The sequence below is a fragment of the Triticum aestivum genome, chromosome 2B (genome assembly GCF_018294505.1).
Source record: "Triticum aestivum cultivar Chinese Spring chromosome 2B, IWGSC CS RefSeq v2.1, whole genome shotgun sequence".
Lineage (NCBI taxonomy): Eukaryota > Viridiplantae > Streptophyta > Magnoliopsida > Poales > Poaceae > Triticum > Triticum aestivum.
In genome coordinates this window covers 620900108-620915828 of record NC_057798.1, presented here as the reverse complement: position 1 = coordinate 620915828, position 15721 = coordinate 620900108, and the positions used below count along the sequence as shown (strand labels likewise).

At 44.6% G+C, this 15721-nt stretch overlaps 1 pseudogene; it reads right to left on the bottom strand.

Moving 5' to 3' along the window:
* Positions 1–7227: 7227 nt before the first annotated feature.
* On the bottom strand, positions 7228–15384 carry LOC123041787 (subtilisin-like protease 1; annotated as a pseudogene).
* Positions 15385–15721: the final 337 nt, after the last annotated feature.

The following is a 15721-nucleotide window of genomic DNA, read 5'->3' as shown; positions in this document are numbered from 1 at the left end:
GACCACGAACGTATGAGTGCCATGGGTCATATTGTTTTCTTATAGTTGTACGTTGTTTCTTCTTCTCAGTTGTATGTTGTTTTTGTCTCAAAAGAATAAGTTATACTCCCTTCGTCCCAAAATAAGTGTCTCAACTTTGTATTAGCTCTAGTACAAATTTGTACTAAGCTCTAGACACTTATTTTGGGACGGAGGGAGTATGTTGTTTTATTTAGATTTTGATAGCAGATTACAAACTGATGTCCAATAGAAAAGTACACCAAACGCCATATGTTATGTGCACGACTAAAAGCATATTTTGTGCTACTAAAAAATGTTCATTGATTAGAAAAATATTCATAAATTTTTAAAAAGTTCATGAAATATAAAATGTTTGCAAATTTGAAAGAATTTTGTGAAACTTACAAATATTAATGTATGTCAAACTAAAAAAAACTTGTGAATTTAATGGCTGCCAGGGATTTAGAAAATGTTCATTGTGCATTTAAAATTGTTCACCATTAAGCCGAGAGTGGATGGTGGGCTTGCAACTTAGCAAAAAAGGTCAGGCCCAGTTGAATGTTGAGGGTGGACTTTCAACTAGGACAAGAAAAGGGGGGTTTCCTAGTTGCAAGTTGAGCGTGACTTTGTAACTAAACAAAAAATGGGCCGGGCCCGATTTGAGCCCATTTGCGAGTTGACGGTGAACTTGCATATGGAACAAAAAAATCGGGTTCAGTTGCGACTCGAGGGTGGACTTGCAACCGAGGCAAAAAGAAAGGGTGAACCGGTTGCAAGTCTACGGTGGGCTTGCAACTGATGTAGAAAAAAGGTCGAGCCCACTTGCTAGTCGATGGTGGACTTGCAATTGAGGAAAAAAACTTAGGACCCGTTGTAAGTCGAGGATGAACTTGCAACTATGACAAAAAAAAGGTCGAGAAAGAAAAGGTCGGGCCTATCTCTCTTCGTCCCTGATCGTTGCAGCAGGGGGTAAACGAAGACCACTTTTAAGTTGCATCCACAAGGGAAGACCCCTTAATTATCATTTAGTAACCGGAGCGGGATGAAGGGTAGTGGCGTATGTGATACTCTTATTTTGAAAAAGTTACAACCAAACCATGTGCACTTGCAGGGCATCAACTCTCTGTGAGCTCTCTCCATTTTCTCCACCATGTTGTCATTGTCGTCTCTATCATTGACGTGTGTGTCTTTCATTTACACTCCACTTTGGGCAATGGCCACTCTTCACGGAGATATTTTCTCTAGTGGCATCCTCTATGATCATGTCACTTCCTCCACATAGCCTTTTCTCATCACTTTCATGAGCAGACTTCCGTTCCGACGGCAGAGAACAACGTTTCTCCTTTGGGCATGCTCATCGAGTGAGAGCTTCCCATCTTCATTCACACTTTGTATAATGCAATGACCCCCCCCCTGTTCTGAATGTTCGATGCCACGGGCATGTGTAATGGCACAACTACTTGATGTGACTACCCAAGGTTCCCCTCCCAGTTGCTGCAGCATTGTCTTGTGGGCCTATCATGTCTATTCTTCAAAGTTTACCCATCTGCTTTCTTCTGGCATGATGTGTTGCCGGATAACCTCCTCTTTGCTGCTAGTGGTACGTAGTGTGTAGTTATGTCATTACCTATACTACATCATTGCAACCATGCACCTAGATGCATCTGATCTTTAGATGGATGTCCTTTTGCATGGTGTTGTAACCATGTACCTATTTTTTCTAATTTTCTTGATTTATTACCCTTCTGGCAGTTAAAGTTTCGATCCGCTTTCCGTTATAAACTAGTAGATCTATCTCTTTTTGAAGCAAGATCATATTTAGGTGGGATCCTCCCTCATTGTTTTAAAGAAGAAGAAAAACTCAACAGAAAATTTGATTATTATACTTACACTAGTGCAGAACCTGGCTTTAGCACCGGTTCGTAAGGGCCTCTAGTGCCGATTCTCGAACCGACACTAAAGGGTGGGGACTAAAGGTCCCCCCCTTTAGTACGAGTTCGGCACGAACCGCCACTAAAGTGCCACCACGTGGCACGAGCCAGGGTCGGGTGCAGGGAGACCTTTAGTGCCGGTTGGTAACACGAAGCGGTACTAAATGTTTGGGGGGGTTTTGGTTTTATTTTTTTATTTTTCCTTTAGTTTTGTGTTTTCAATTTAATTTAGAGATTATTTTTACATTATAATGAGTTGTTAAATCATTAGGTGAAAGTACCGCAGATTAGTTTCAACTGGATGCATGCATGGATCCTAGCTAAGTGATCAAAGTATATATGCCATATCCATATTACTTGATCACTTACATTAGGTGAGCAAGTAATATACTTGATCACTTAGCTAGCTAGGATCCATCAAGTTGAAACTAATCTGCGGTTTCTTTCATAAATGATATAATAACTCATCATATTAATATAAAAACTATTGCATCATATATCATCACCAACAAGTTAACTGTATACTAGCTAGCTAGCTAAAAATCATTATAGTCGTCATTACCACTATTTAATCATCATAGTCATTACCGCTATCTAATCACCACCAATACTAGCTTAAAGAAGAAACATTCACTTGTACCAGAAGGAAAGATATCATCGAGTTCAACATGGTCATTATTATAAGCGTTCATATATAAGACCACAAAAGCAAATCACTCTTTGAGATTAAGTTCAAGACGAAGAATACGGACATGAGAAGACAAGTACTAAGAGCATGCTAATCACTCCTGCTGCTCACTCTCAGATAAAATAGCATAGAACATGTATAGCTCTCCTGATTCATCATATTGGAGCATGCATATGAACCTATCTCCTAATCGTGGTTTGCACTTCTGATTGCTGCCCCCTAGTACTTCTCTGCGATCATGGACAATTTTGCTCTAGTCTTTCACTATTAAGCATTCCTTGCTATTAGAAATCCTGAATGCACTAAAGTGCATTGTAGGATGTCTTGGCCGTAAGCTAATCATTCTCATGCAACCTTTAGTCTCGATCCACTAAGGCACAACATTCATTGGGAGTCCCTGTTGAAAAACATCAAATAGTAACATACTTAGAAATGAAGTTTAGCTTAAAAATAATGTATGCAAAAGATGCACTGAGGAAAAAAAGTAAAAAAATATTACCATCTTTCCTAAATAGATTTGACCATAGTTCAATACGATCACTGTTAGTTGCACGTTTTGAGTACTAAGATTTTCAAATTCAGGAAAATAATTTCTCTTGACAGCATCAAGATTCTCAAGTCATGAAACATAATGACTTATCTCCTCGCAGTTTACTTCAGCCCCGGGACAGTGGACGGTCCTGTCTACCAAGCGTTGGACATGTTTGTTTGAATGGAAATAAGTTGTCAATAGAAATTAGGTGTCAACTATTTTTGAAAAAACAATATCGAAGACATAAATATGATTGAGAAAATCACATAATGGTAGAATTGGAGGCGTCTGCACATCTACCCAAATGTATCTATTAACTTCAATATCATCTTCGGGACAAATATCAAAGTTGATAAACATATCAGGCTCAAATGCATAAACATTGCATAGTGCTTGCCAAGTTTTGCATTTAAAATGGGTGTAGGTGTCTTGATTGTATAATTTGACGTCGAAGGTATAACCATGCTCGGTCTTCAAGTAAACTCTCTTTACCTTCATAGTTTTGTTAGGACTTAAACCTATCTTATCCAAGACAAAAATTCTTGCATGGCAGGGAATACACTAGTAGAATAGTGAAAAATTAAAATAATAAGTTGAAGCAAATGAAACATATATAAGTCATGCTTAATTACGAAAAAGACTTGTCGTTGTGACTTACTGTATCCACTTCGAAGGTCTCATCCAGCTTGATGATGAAGCGCCTATCATCAACTAGGAATTTTTTGTCGCACAGGCCGCATTGGTTTTCGCAGTTTTCGCACATAATGAAATCGTTTTCATCGTCAGACGACATTTTCTATGTTCATAGGTGAAACATTAAACACTTATTAGTTATATTAATTTAACTAATTAAACTAGTTCTATTAATTCAACTAGCTAGTTTAACTAATTAATTCAACTAAGCACTTACTAAAAATATACCTAAATAAAGTAGCTCCTAATTCAACTCATTCAACTAACTAGTTCAATTAATTAAACTAATTCAACTAAACTAGTTCTATTAATTTTCTTACTAAAAATAAAGTAGCTAGTCCGGTTTGTAAACGAAGTGCATTCAATTTTTGTCGTAACCCTTTCTACTTTTTTGCACATGCTATGCGGGTGAAATGATGATACCTTGCCAAGTTTCAACCTTTTCAGAGTTCATTTTGTAGTGCTTTTCAATTTCACGGTCATTTAGCTCTCAAAACAAATCAGTAAATGCATCGAAAATAGCAAATTACGTCAGAAATGGTTGAAAGTTGATGACGTGGATTTGAATTGTGCATTTGAACGCAAAAAAGTCCGGAGTTGTATTAAGTTATTAAAATTGTGTAAACATGTAAAAATATACATAAAATACATTGATCAGTATCGTCTTTCAGCCAAAACGCGCTACTGCTACAGAGAAATACATCAAAAATACATTGATCATCAATGATCTTTTTGTGTACAATCTGAATTGTCAATATGAGTCCTCACCGGTTTAGAAACCGGAGAAGACTCATATTGTGGCCACAAATTCTACACATAGAGTTCAATGAAGACCAAGTGGTTGTGATAGTTTGAGAAGTAACATATTTAAGGTGGTAAAAACTCTGTTAGCGGAGCGAGGTGGGACTAAAAAACCGCTGCAGAATGAATCAACTAGAGACCTCTAGTACCGGTTTGTGGCATGAACGGGTACTAAAGGTACTGGTGGGGCCCCAGCCTGAGCACAGCCTGCAACAGCCTCTTTAGTACCGGTTCGTGGCACGAAAAGGTACTAAAAGTTTGCCACGAACCGGTACTCATGATCTCCGCCCCCCTAGCCGTTGGGACCGGCACTAATGATCACATTAGTGCCAGTTTTGTTACAAACCGGGACTAATGTGCTTCACATTAGCCCCTTTTTCTACTAGTGTTATCTCCCTTCATTAGGAGGCTCTTTGTATTCTGCGAACTGGTAATCCCCTCGTGTCGCAACCCCAGGGGGACATCAAGGGAGCCAAACCCTACCGCTGCCAGCTCCTACTTCCCGGGAGATTCCTACTATCGTTGCCGCCAATGTTGGCCGCGGTGGCGGCGGCGCCTGACGCCAAAGGTGCTAGGGCAAGAGTGTTGCAACAGCTTCCCCATGAGGCGGTTGGGGCGGCTCGTGTGGGGCGGCTGTGTGCAACTGTCAGGGCAAAGGAATTGGTTGTGCGGGGCGGCTGTGCGCAAGATCAGGGCACACCATCAAACTTGTAGATATGGCGACAATGCTTGTCAGGAAGGTGGCTTTGGTTGTTTCATGTATTTATTTGGTAAGGCTTTGTTAGATATCTATCTATAAATGCACTATGTATGTTCCCTAAATTGTTAAGGCCTCACAATTGAGGTATTCAATTTGAAATTGGGTGATTTTATCTGCGTCAACAATTTCTCAAGGAGCTCTCTCACTCTTTTAACTAGAAGATACCCCGCGCGTTGCCGCGGAAATTCTTGCCAACTTTTAGAAATGTGATGAGTTACGAAATAAAAGAAAATTGAGCTAAAATGTACTTAGTGTAATAGCTGCAATATATGAAACAATATTTTTTTAGCATTCCATCATTAATTTATTTCCATGAAGAAAGTCACCGGTTATCAAACATAAGTAGTACTAACGTGTAAAGACAACGTCATGTGATGGCACGTATGGAAGCATTAGATGGTTGTAGCTGGCATATATGGACAAAAAAAATTAGTTACCCTTACCGGCGAAAGTGCACGTATGGAAGAATGATGAAATCTCAGGACAGAATTCGCCAAAAATAAAAGAATCTCAGACAAAAAACATGAGTTACACTTAACTGTGAAAGTGGAGAATAGCTATGCACACACCAGGAACATGAAGAAAATAATATTATCAAGAGAAGTGAATAATATAAACTGCTATCTGGATACCTATGTCACTTGGTACCGTAAAGATCAACAAAGTCTATCACCACCAGTAGCCGGACATCAAGGCAGCAGATGTGATGCCATCATGAAGTATCGATAATTCTATACACACGGAGTAATACGGGCCTTTACGGACCCTGTGTTGTTAACTAATCGCCCCCCCCCCCCCCTGATTTTCAGGGGGTGTGGGGCCCCTCACCTTAATTCCTCTAATCATATTATCTCAGCTGGGCCTCTCCGTGAACTAAGTAAAAATCTGTCCGTGCATATAGCATTGCTCATGAAGTATAGGGCATGGAGCTCTACAGCAGCAAATCAGCGGATGTAATGCATAATCGATTGAGGTGGCGGTTACTGCATGCATTTTTGCATGTTTAGACGTCAGTAATTGAAATGCGTTGCTTGTGTGCGTGCATGCGCTTGGTCCAACGGCTAAAGTGCAAGATCGGATGGCCATTGTAGACCGATCTAGTATATTCAATGGTTGAATTAATTTAGGTGATGTGGCTCAAGAGAAGGCAGAGAATTCCTCGTAGTGAGGGCTAGCTATTTAGATATATTAGATTAACTATGCTCCGTAACTTTGTAACTTATTCGATTGAGATATTTAATCTTGAATTGATTTATGCTCCCTAATTTTGAAGGCCTCATAATTAATTATGGTCTTCAATTTAAAATTGGGTGACCTGATTTACTATGCTGGTTGGTCATTTGATGCATGCATCGATCTCTTTTTGTTTTTCTTTTGATGAGATTATGTGTACAACATGCAGTTCGATTCTACGATGACGTGGTATAGCTATTTGTTTCTCTAGAAATCGAGCATGCATGCGCGTAGATGATGCAGGCGTACGTTTTTGGCGAAGGAGAGGATGCGCGTACATGATACAAGCGATATGTGAAAAAACAAACAAACAAATTCATAGTCCAGCACAATCGCACAAACAAACAAACAAACAACCAGAAAAAGGGAAAAGCCTAGAACTTAAGACTGATTACAATCCAATAGAAGAAAAGATAGTTAACGGGGCTAATCTGCTTATGATGACGTTAGCCGATGAGACTTCATCTGGACGGACCCATTGATTTATTGGAAATTAGTCGAGACAAACTATAACAATGAGAAAGTTGTGCGAAGGACATAAACGTACTTGAGCCATGTCGACTCATCGTGTGAGAAATCAAGTATGTGATCAAGCAAAGGTGATGGAGATTGGGCTCCGCACTGTGTGCTTCTCGGATACCCACCGTAGAGCACCTTGCACCACCCTTGCACCGTTCTGCCACGGCCACACGTATACCGAAAAGATCACCTCCTGGTTCGCTTAGATGAACTCCAGCTCCCTCGGGTAGACGTCCACGCTTACGCCACTGCTTGGCATGTCGATCGCAGCATAGTACACCGAAGGCACCTCCCCGACGTTCTTCACCTTGCGCCTCACGACCACCGGCAAAGCAACCGAGACCGACGGATAATTCAGCAGGCGGTTGCTATGACCAAGGTGGTCAAGCAATCAATCCGCCGGCGCACGATCACCGGCACCTGCTGGCTCATGTACATGCTACAGAGGTAGCCGATGTAATCCTCGGGGGTGATGTCGTAGACTAGGCCAGGGTCAGCGGCCTTCATTGGGTGACATGCCCGGTGCCGGTGGCGAAGAAGTTGGCCGCCATGCGCTGCTCGTTGAGTATGGGATTGCCGGAGCGGTCGGTGATGTCGGCCGTCGTCATCATGGCCGACTTGATAGCCGCCGGCGACCAGTCCGGGTGCTTGCTCTTGATCAGCGCTGCAATGCCGACGAGGTGCGGTGTCGACATGGACGTGCCGGAGATGATGTTGAAGGTCGGTCCGGGAAGAACCGGTGCTGACGGTGGCCCGACCTGAAACGGCCATGCGGCGAGCACGTTCACCCCCGGCCCCGTGATGTCGGGCTTCAGAAAGCCAGGGCCTTGACGGCTAGGCCCACGAGACGAGAAGAAAACGATCGACGGAGCAGGTGACGTGCCGAGCACTGTGCCGCTGAAGCCGATACTCGCCACCGGGTTCACCGTGGAGTTGAGGTAGGATTTGATGGCTGCGCCCGCGAAGTAGTCGACGCTCGACGCCGGGAGGGCGTTCGCCTGGGCTAACGTGTCGTAGCCTTGGGCAAACTGGTTCGCCAAGATCATGCCGACGCCGCCGGCACTCAGCACCACCTGGCCTTGGTTCATCGCCGAGATATTTCTCGTGAGCTCACAGAGCACTATCTTGCCCTTGACGTCGACGCCGTCCAGCAAGCCGTTCCCACAGAACTCGGCCAGTGGCTTCCCGCTCGCGCCGGCGGACACCAACGGGTAGAAGGCACTGGGCACACCGGCGTTTGGCTGGTAGAGTGACTCGCCGTGGAAATATGCGCCGTTCCCCAGCTGCACGATCGAACGGATGGAGCGGTCCATGGTACTCGCGGCGACGGTGAGCATCCACGGAGCTTCTGTCAGGCCCGTTGAGCGTGTAGTGTTATCTTCAGTTAGCTGTAGCTGTTAGGTTCAGTAGTGGGACGTCTAGGATCGCTCCTTACCTTTTCAACGCTCGTCGCTAGCCGTTAGATCTTACTGTTCCGTTTCATGCCGTTACTGTTACTTTTCAGACTGTTGCCAGTGAGGCTGTCCACCTGTAAAGGTAGCCGGGTTGTGGCTGGCCAGGGTATCGAATCTTCTATGGCATTGCCGTGATGGCTAAGCAAACATACACCTAATACAAATATCTCAGATCTGGGCTAGTTTTTCCCCATTCTTTCCTCCTAAATTTCCTAGTCTGCTATCTGAATTATAGTCCGGTCCTGACAAATTGGTATCAGTAGCTAGCGATTCCTTGGAGATAGCGTTCCGGCGGACAGCAATTTGCTTTTCTCCAAGTTTTCCCCACCCAATTCCCACCCTCTTCTCTGATGTCGATGGCAGCATGGTGGCGGCGATCGATGGCGGCGTAGGCGGCGGCGTTTTGTTCGAGTACAGATCAGTCGAGCCGGAGCGGTTGGTTGAGCTCACTGCTCAATTGGTAAAATTCTGCGTCTGAAGCACTGATCCGTGTACTTTGGCGGAGTGGATCGAGGTGGCGGCAGGATCTGGAGCGAAGGAAGGTTGCGGGAACACCGTGGTAAAATCCCTTACTTCTTCTTCAGATCAAGGCGATGGGGTGTGCTAAGGCGATCGACGAGGCGAAGCTGCAAGACTTGTTGTCCTTAAAAGATGATGTGGGAATCATGCAGAAAGACCAGTCGCAGATGCAAGCGGACATGGCCAAATTGCACGATGAGGTGCACTCCATCAGCTCCAAGCAAGGGGAGATTGCAACACAGGTGGGCAGTGTCGAGCAAGTGGTTCTGGATCTGGGCAAGCAACTTTCCACTATCAACTCAGTGTTACAAGCCTTGGTCAAAGCACCAGTTCAGGGAAATCCTACGGATATTCCTTCAAGCTCCCAACAGAGGCCTAGATCACCAACAGTGTCGCAGGAGCAGTTGCAAAACCAAACACTCAGAACAGAGCAATTAAAACAGCAATTGGAAGCAGAAAAAGAGAAAACAAGACAGATGGAAGAATTACAACTCCACAATCTTCCTCCAGTCAGAATTAACAAACCAGCAGTTCCTCCTAGATATGAACAACAGGCAGAACAGAGCAGGCAAGTCCTCTTGGTACTCCACTCAGAACACATCAGCCTTACACTCCTGCATTCCAGCAGTACAACCTCCAAAACAGGGATAGGCAGTTATGGCAAGGATATGCAAAAATATATAAACAAGACATGCAATGTCAATTCATGAAATCTATAACAAAGGGACCTAAAATGGATTTTCCTAGGTTTGAGGGAGAAGACCCAGTGGGATGGATAAGGCAGTGCAACAAGTATTTTCAAATGTCAGGATCACCAGAAGAATATAAAGTCTCTCTCGCCCAATTATACATGATAGGTGAAGCAGATGTATGGCTCAGAAGATCGGGGTTATTAAAGAAGAAAGTATCATGGAAGGAATTTGGCAGTCACTAAAAGATTTTCCACACAAGGCTCTTATGACTTAACTGAGAAATTCAACTCAGTTAAGCAATCAAATAGCAGTGTGTCCGAATACACAAAAATATTTGAGGATCTCATGGCTGATGTTCAAGAGGAAAATCCAGAGCTTGGAGAATCTTGGTTTGTCAGATGTTATGTCAATGGGTTAAGAGAGGGAATAAAGTTCCAAATCAGACCTCTGAGACCCCAAACACTAACAGATGCCTATTGGTTAGCTAGGGATGTGGAACCCTGTCATCCACCTGTGGCAATTACTGCAAAAAGGACAATTGTTCCTTACAACAATTACTACCAGAAGAGCAATACAAATTATCCCCCCAAGGTGAATGTTGTTCCTGTTATACAACAACAACATCCTGCCAGACACACTGAACCTCCTGTCAGTAATGTTCAGAAAATCAGGAAAGTGGGAGAATGCTGGAGATGTGGTGACAAATGGGTACATGGTCATAAATGTAAATTAGTACCCAATGTCCAGGCAATGCAACAGGAACAAGAGGAACAAGTCACTTATGACATTGAGGAACAACTGTTGGAGGAGCAAATAGAACAAGTGACAGAAGCTGATCAAGCTATGTTCATTTCTGCTTTTGCAATGGGTCAGCAGCTTGCAGTCCCAACACCTATAGTAATTATCCATATAAATGGAAAAAGAGCAGTTGCACTGTTGGCTTCAGGTAGTACCACATCATTCATAAATCAAGACTTTGCAGTTAAAGCAAACTGCAACTTACTACCTGTCAAACCTAGAAGAATTGCAGTTGCTGGGGGAGGCATACTAACATCTTCTGCAGTTGTCCCTAATTGCCAGTTTCAGATATCTAAAATGACACTTTCACACAGTTTTAGGACTCTGGCATTACCTAGTCATGATGCAATTTTGGGATATGTTTGGTTTACTGCAGTTAGCCCTGTTTCCTTTGACATTCCTGCAAAACAGTTCAGTTTTACACATGAAAGAAAGCAGACTGTATCCACAGCAGTATTCACTACTCCTGCTAGTCTGAAAGAGGTACCTGTTAAGAAAGTGAAAAAGCTGATGGATAAAGGACCTGAGATCTTCTTGTGCCAAGTCAATAACATACTCATGGATGCACCAGAAGATTTTAAAATTCCCCCACAAATATAGAAATTACTGTTGGAGTATGCTGATCTATTTGAAGAACCTAAAACTTTGCCTCCTCATAGGGTCCTGGACCACACCATTCCTCTGGTGGAGGGTGCTACACCACCACAAGTTGGACCTTACAGGGTGCCTCGGAACCAAAAAAGAGAAATGGAGGAGCAAATCAAAAAGTTGCTGGCTGCACATCTTATTAGACACAGTCAAAGTCCCTTTGCAGCTCCTGTCATACTAGTCAAAAAGAGAGATGGATCAATGAGACTGTGCACAGACTACAGAAAACTGAACTCTCTTACAATTAAAAACAAATTTCCCATACCTGTCATAGAAGACCTTTTGGATGAGTTGCATGGAGCAAAATATTTCACAAAACTGGATTTAAGGCCAGGCTACCATCAAATAAGAATGTCACCAGCAGATGTCCATAAAACTGCATTCAGAACATTCTTGGGTCATTTTGAATTCCTGGTTATGCCTTTTGGCCTGTCCAATGCTCCTGGCACTTTCCAGGAATTAATGAACACCATATTTGGTCCTTATTTGAGGAAATTTGTGTTGGTTTTCTTTGATGATATATTGATCTTCAGTAAAAACCTCACAGAGCACTTGGAACATATCAAGCTGGTACTGGATGTTTTGAGAGAACATCAGCTGTTTGCCAAAATGTCCAAGTGTGTGTTTGCAGCTCAGAAAGTGGAATATTTAGGGCATGTGATCTCTGCAGATGGAGTAGCTACTGACCCACAAAAGATCTCTGCAATAGCTGAATGGCCAGTCCCTGAGAACATCACTAAACTGAGAAGCTTTTTGGGCCTAGCAGGCTATTATAGAAGATTTATAAAGGGCTATGGTGTAATTTGCAGACCTTTGCATGATCTGCTTAAAAAGGGAAATTTCAAGTGGCAACCTGAACATACCAATGCCTTTCAACAATTCAAACAAGAACTAACTACTGCTCCAGTTTTGGCCCTGTCGGATTTTTCCAAACCATTCATTTTGGAAACTGATGCATCAGGAAAGGGAATTGGGGTTGTCCTAATGCAGCAAGGCAGACCAATTTCTTTCTACAGCTCATCCCTATGCCCAAGGAATGCAGCCATGTCCACATATGAAAAGGAGGCCTTGGCTATTTTAGAAGCACTCAAAAGATGGAGACATTATCTGTTAGGGAAAGAGTTGATCATTAAAACAGATCAACAATCTCTCAAATTCATTACTGATCAAAGGATCACTGAAGGAGTCCAACACAAACTAATGATGAAGTTGTTGGAATTTAATTTCACTATCCAGTACAAAAAGGGAATTCAAAACAAGGTGGCTGATGCTCTATCAAGAATTCTCCCTAAATGCATGCTATCTCTGCAGCTACACCTACTTGGGCAGAAGATTTGGTGGCAAGCTATCAGCAAGACCCTACCGGCTTGCAGTTGCTGGAAAAACTCCTCATTCAAGGGAGTGATAAATTGCCAGATTAGTCTCTAGCAGCTGGAATTATAAGATATAAAGGAAAAATCTATGTGTGAAACTCTCCTGAATTGCAGCAAAAACTACTGGCAGCCTTACACAGTTCTCTTGTAGGGGGCCACTCAGGTAGAAGAGCAACCTATCACAGGGTGAAAAGCATTTTCTACTGGCCTGGTCTAAAGGCAGTTGTAGAAGCCTTCATAGCTGCTTGCCCTGTCTGTCAGAGAGCTAAGCATGAGAATTGCTTGCAACCAGGATTGCTAGAGCCCCTACCTGTTGCTGATATGGCCTGGCAGCACATCTCAATGGATTTTATTGAGGGACTTCCCAAATCACAAGGGAAAGATGTGATCATGGTGGTAGTGGATAGGTTTACCAAATACTCTCACTTCATCCCACTGTCTCATCCGTACTCAGTACTCAGTGTGACTCAAGCATTTGTGGATAATATCATCAGATTACATGGCCCTCCCAAATTAATTATATCTGACAGAGATAGAATTTTCACCAGCCAACTATGGAGGGATATCTTCTCTGCATTGAAAGTGGAACTCAGATACAGTACTGCTTACCATCCTCAAACTGATGGTCAGACTGAGCGTGTCAATCAGTGTTTGGAAACGTATCTGAGATGCATGACTACATCTGCTCCTACAAAGTGGTTGTCTTGGCTCTCATTGGCAGAATTCTGGTATAACTCAACTTACCACACTGCCATTAAAATGTCCCCCTTCCAAGCTCTGTATGGATTTCCCCCTCCTCTCATATCAGAATTGGCAATACCTGGACCTGAGGATGAAGAAGCACATGCCTTTTTAACTGCCAAACAACAGATCCTACAGCAGCTCAAAGACAATCTGGTGCTGGCACAGAACAAAATGAAGAAGTATGCTGATACTAAGAGAGTTGAGAGAAGCTTTCAGGTGGGAGATCCAGTATATTTGAAAATGGCTCCATACAGATTAACAGCCTTTGGATTCAGAGGTGCTTTAAAGTTGAAAAACAAATTCTACGGCCCATTTTTGGTCATTCAGAAAGTGGGAAATGCAGCTTACAAATTGCAGTTACCTAGTGGGGTGCAAATCCACCCAGTATTCCATGTGAGCCAATTAAAGAAGCACATTGGGGATAAGTCAATACCTGATCCTAACCTGCCACTTGTGAACCAGGATGGAACAATCAGAAGGGGACCAGAGGAAGTGTTAGAAGTTCGACAAGTTCCTCGACACAACTTACCAGTGGTGCAGTGGCTTATCAAATGGATTAACTTGCCGACAACCGGCGCAACATGGGAAGACGCGGATTTTATCAAGTACACATTTCCGGAGTTCTTCAGCAACACTACGAAAGCATGGCGTGCAGCAGCAGCAACGCTGTGAGGACACGTCGAGACTCAAGGAGGGGGCAATGTCAGGCCCATTGAGCGTGTAGTGTTATCTTCAGTTAGCTGTAGCTGTTAGGTTCAGTAGTGGGACGGCTACGATCGCTCCTTACCTTTTCAACGCTCGTCGCTAGCCGTTAGATCTTACTGTTCCGTTTCATGCCGTTACTGTTACTTTTCAGACTGTTGCCAGTAAGGCTGTCCACCTATAAAGGTAGCCGGGTTGTGGCTGGCCAGGGTATCGAATCTTCTATGGCATTGCCGTGATGGCTAAGCAAACATGCAGCTAATACAAATATCTCAGATCTGGGCTAGTTTTTCCCCATTCTTTCCTCCTAAATTTCCTAGTCTGCTATCTGAATTATAGTCCGGTCCTGACAGCTTCGTTTATCACGGTGCTCTCTCCCGGGCCGGAGTTGCCAGCAGCCATGCTCACAAAGATGCCCTTCTCGATGGCGCCGAACGTCCCAATGGCAATAGGATCTAGGTGAAAGGGCACCGACGGCCCGCCGAGAGACATGGAGATGACGTCGCAACCGTCGCCAACAGCGGCGTCAACACCGGCCAGTATGTCGGACGCCTCGCAGCCTCCATTGAGGTCGCACACCTTGTACATGGCAATGTGCGCGCGGGCCGCAATCCCGGCGGCGGTGCCCAACGCGTGGCCGAGCACATTAGCGCCCGGCACGACCGCTCCCGCCGCGGTGCTCGCTGTGTGAGTGCCGTGCCCAAAGTCATCGACAGGCGGCACCCGCGCGGAAGTGCCGTTCGGGCCGTTGAGGGTGGCGACGAAGTTGCGCGCGCCGATGAGCTTGTTGTTGCACGAGGTGCGGTTGAAGTCGCAGCGCCCCTTCCACTTGGCCGGCGGCGGCGGCATGCCGTCGTCGCTGAAGGACGGGTGGTCAGGGAAGATGCCGGTGTCGATCACGCCGACAATGACGCCGGCGCCGAACTCCGACGTGTAGTTCCGCCGCCCCTGCTCCACGTCCAGCCCAAGGAACTCGGGCGTGTGCGTCGAGCATCGTGTACGTCCGGTCAGAGGTTGCGCTGAGGAACCCGGGCATGGCGGACATCGCCTCGAGCTCGCTGCGCGTCAGCCGGGCCGCGAACCCGCTGGCGACGTGGTGGTACGCGTGGACGAGCCGGCCATGGTCGGGGAGGAACGAGTGGTACCACGCCTTCCGATCGTCCGCGGTGCCGAACACGTGGTTCTCCTCCGCTTGCACGTGGACGATGAACGTGCTGAGCTCGTCGCCGGTTGCCTCGGCGGCGATCGCGAGGAGAAGGAACGGGAGTAGGGAGAGCAGGGAGATCATGCTTTCCATGGCTTTCTTGGGATTTCTGTTCGTGTGGCAGCATGCCCTTTTATATGACGAACTACTACTCCCTCTGTCCGGAAATACTTGTCATTGAAATGGATGTATCCAGATGTATTTTAGTTCTAGATATATCCATTTTCATGACAAGTAATTCCGGACGGAGGGAGTACGTGCTAGCTCCTGTCATATTACACGTCAGATTGCTCCCAAATGCCAGCTTTGTCCTCTGACTCCTGTCCAGGAATCGTTATGAACATGGCGGGCGTTGCAGCCGGCGGAGCTTTGTGCTGATTCTGGAGTTAATGCGATGCTGTGATTCCCGGTTAACAAACGGAATGGAGGC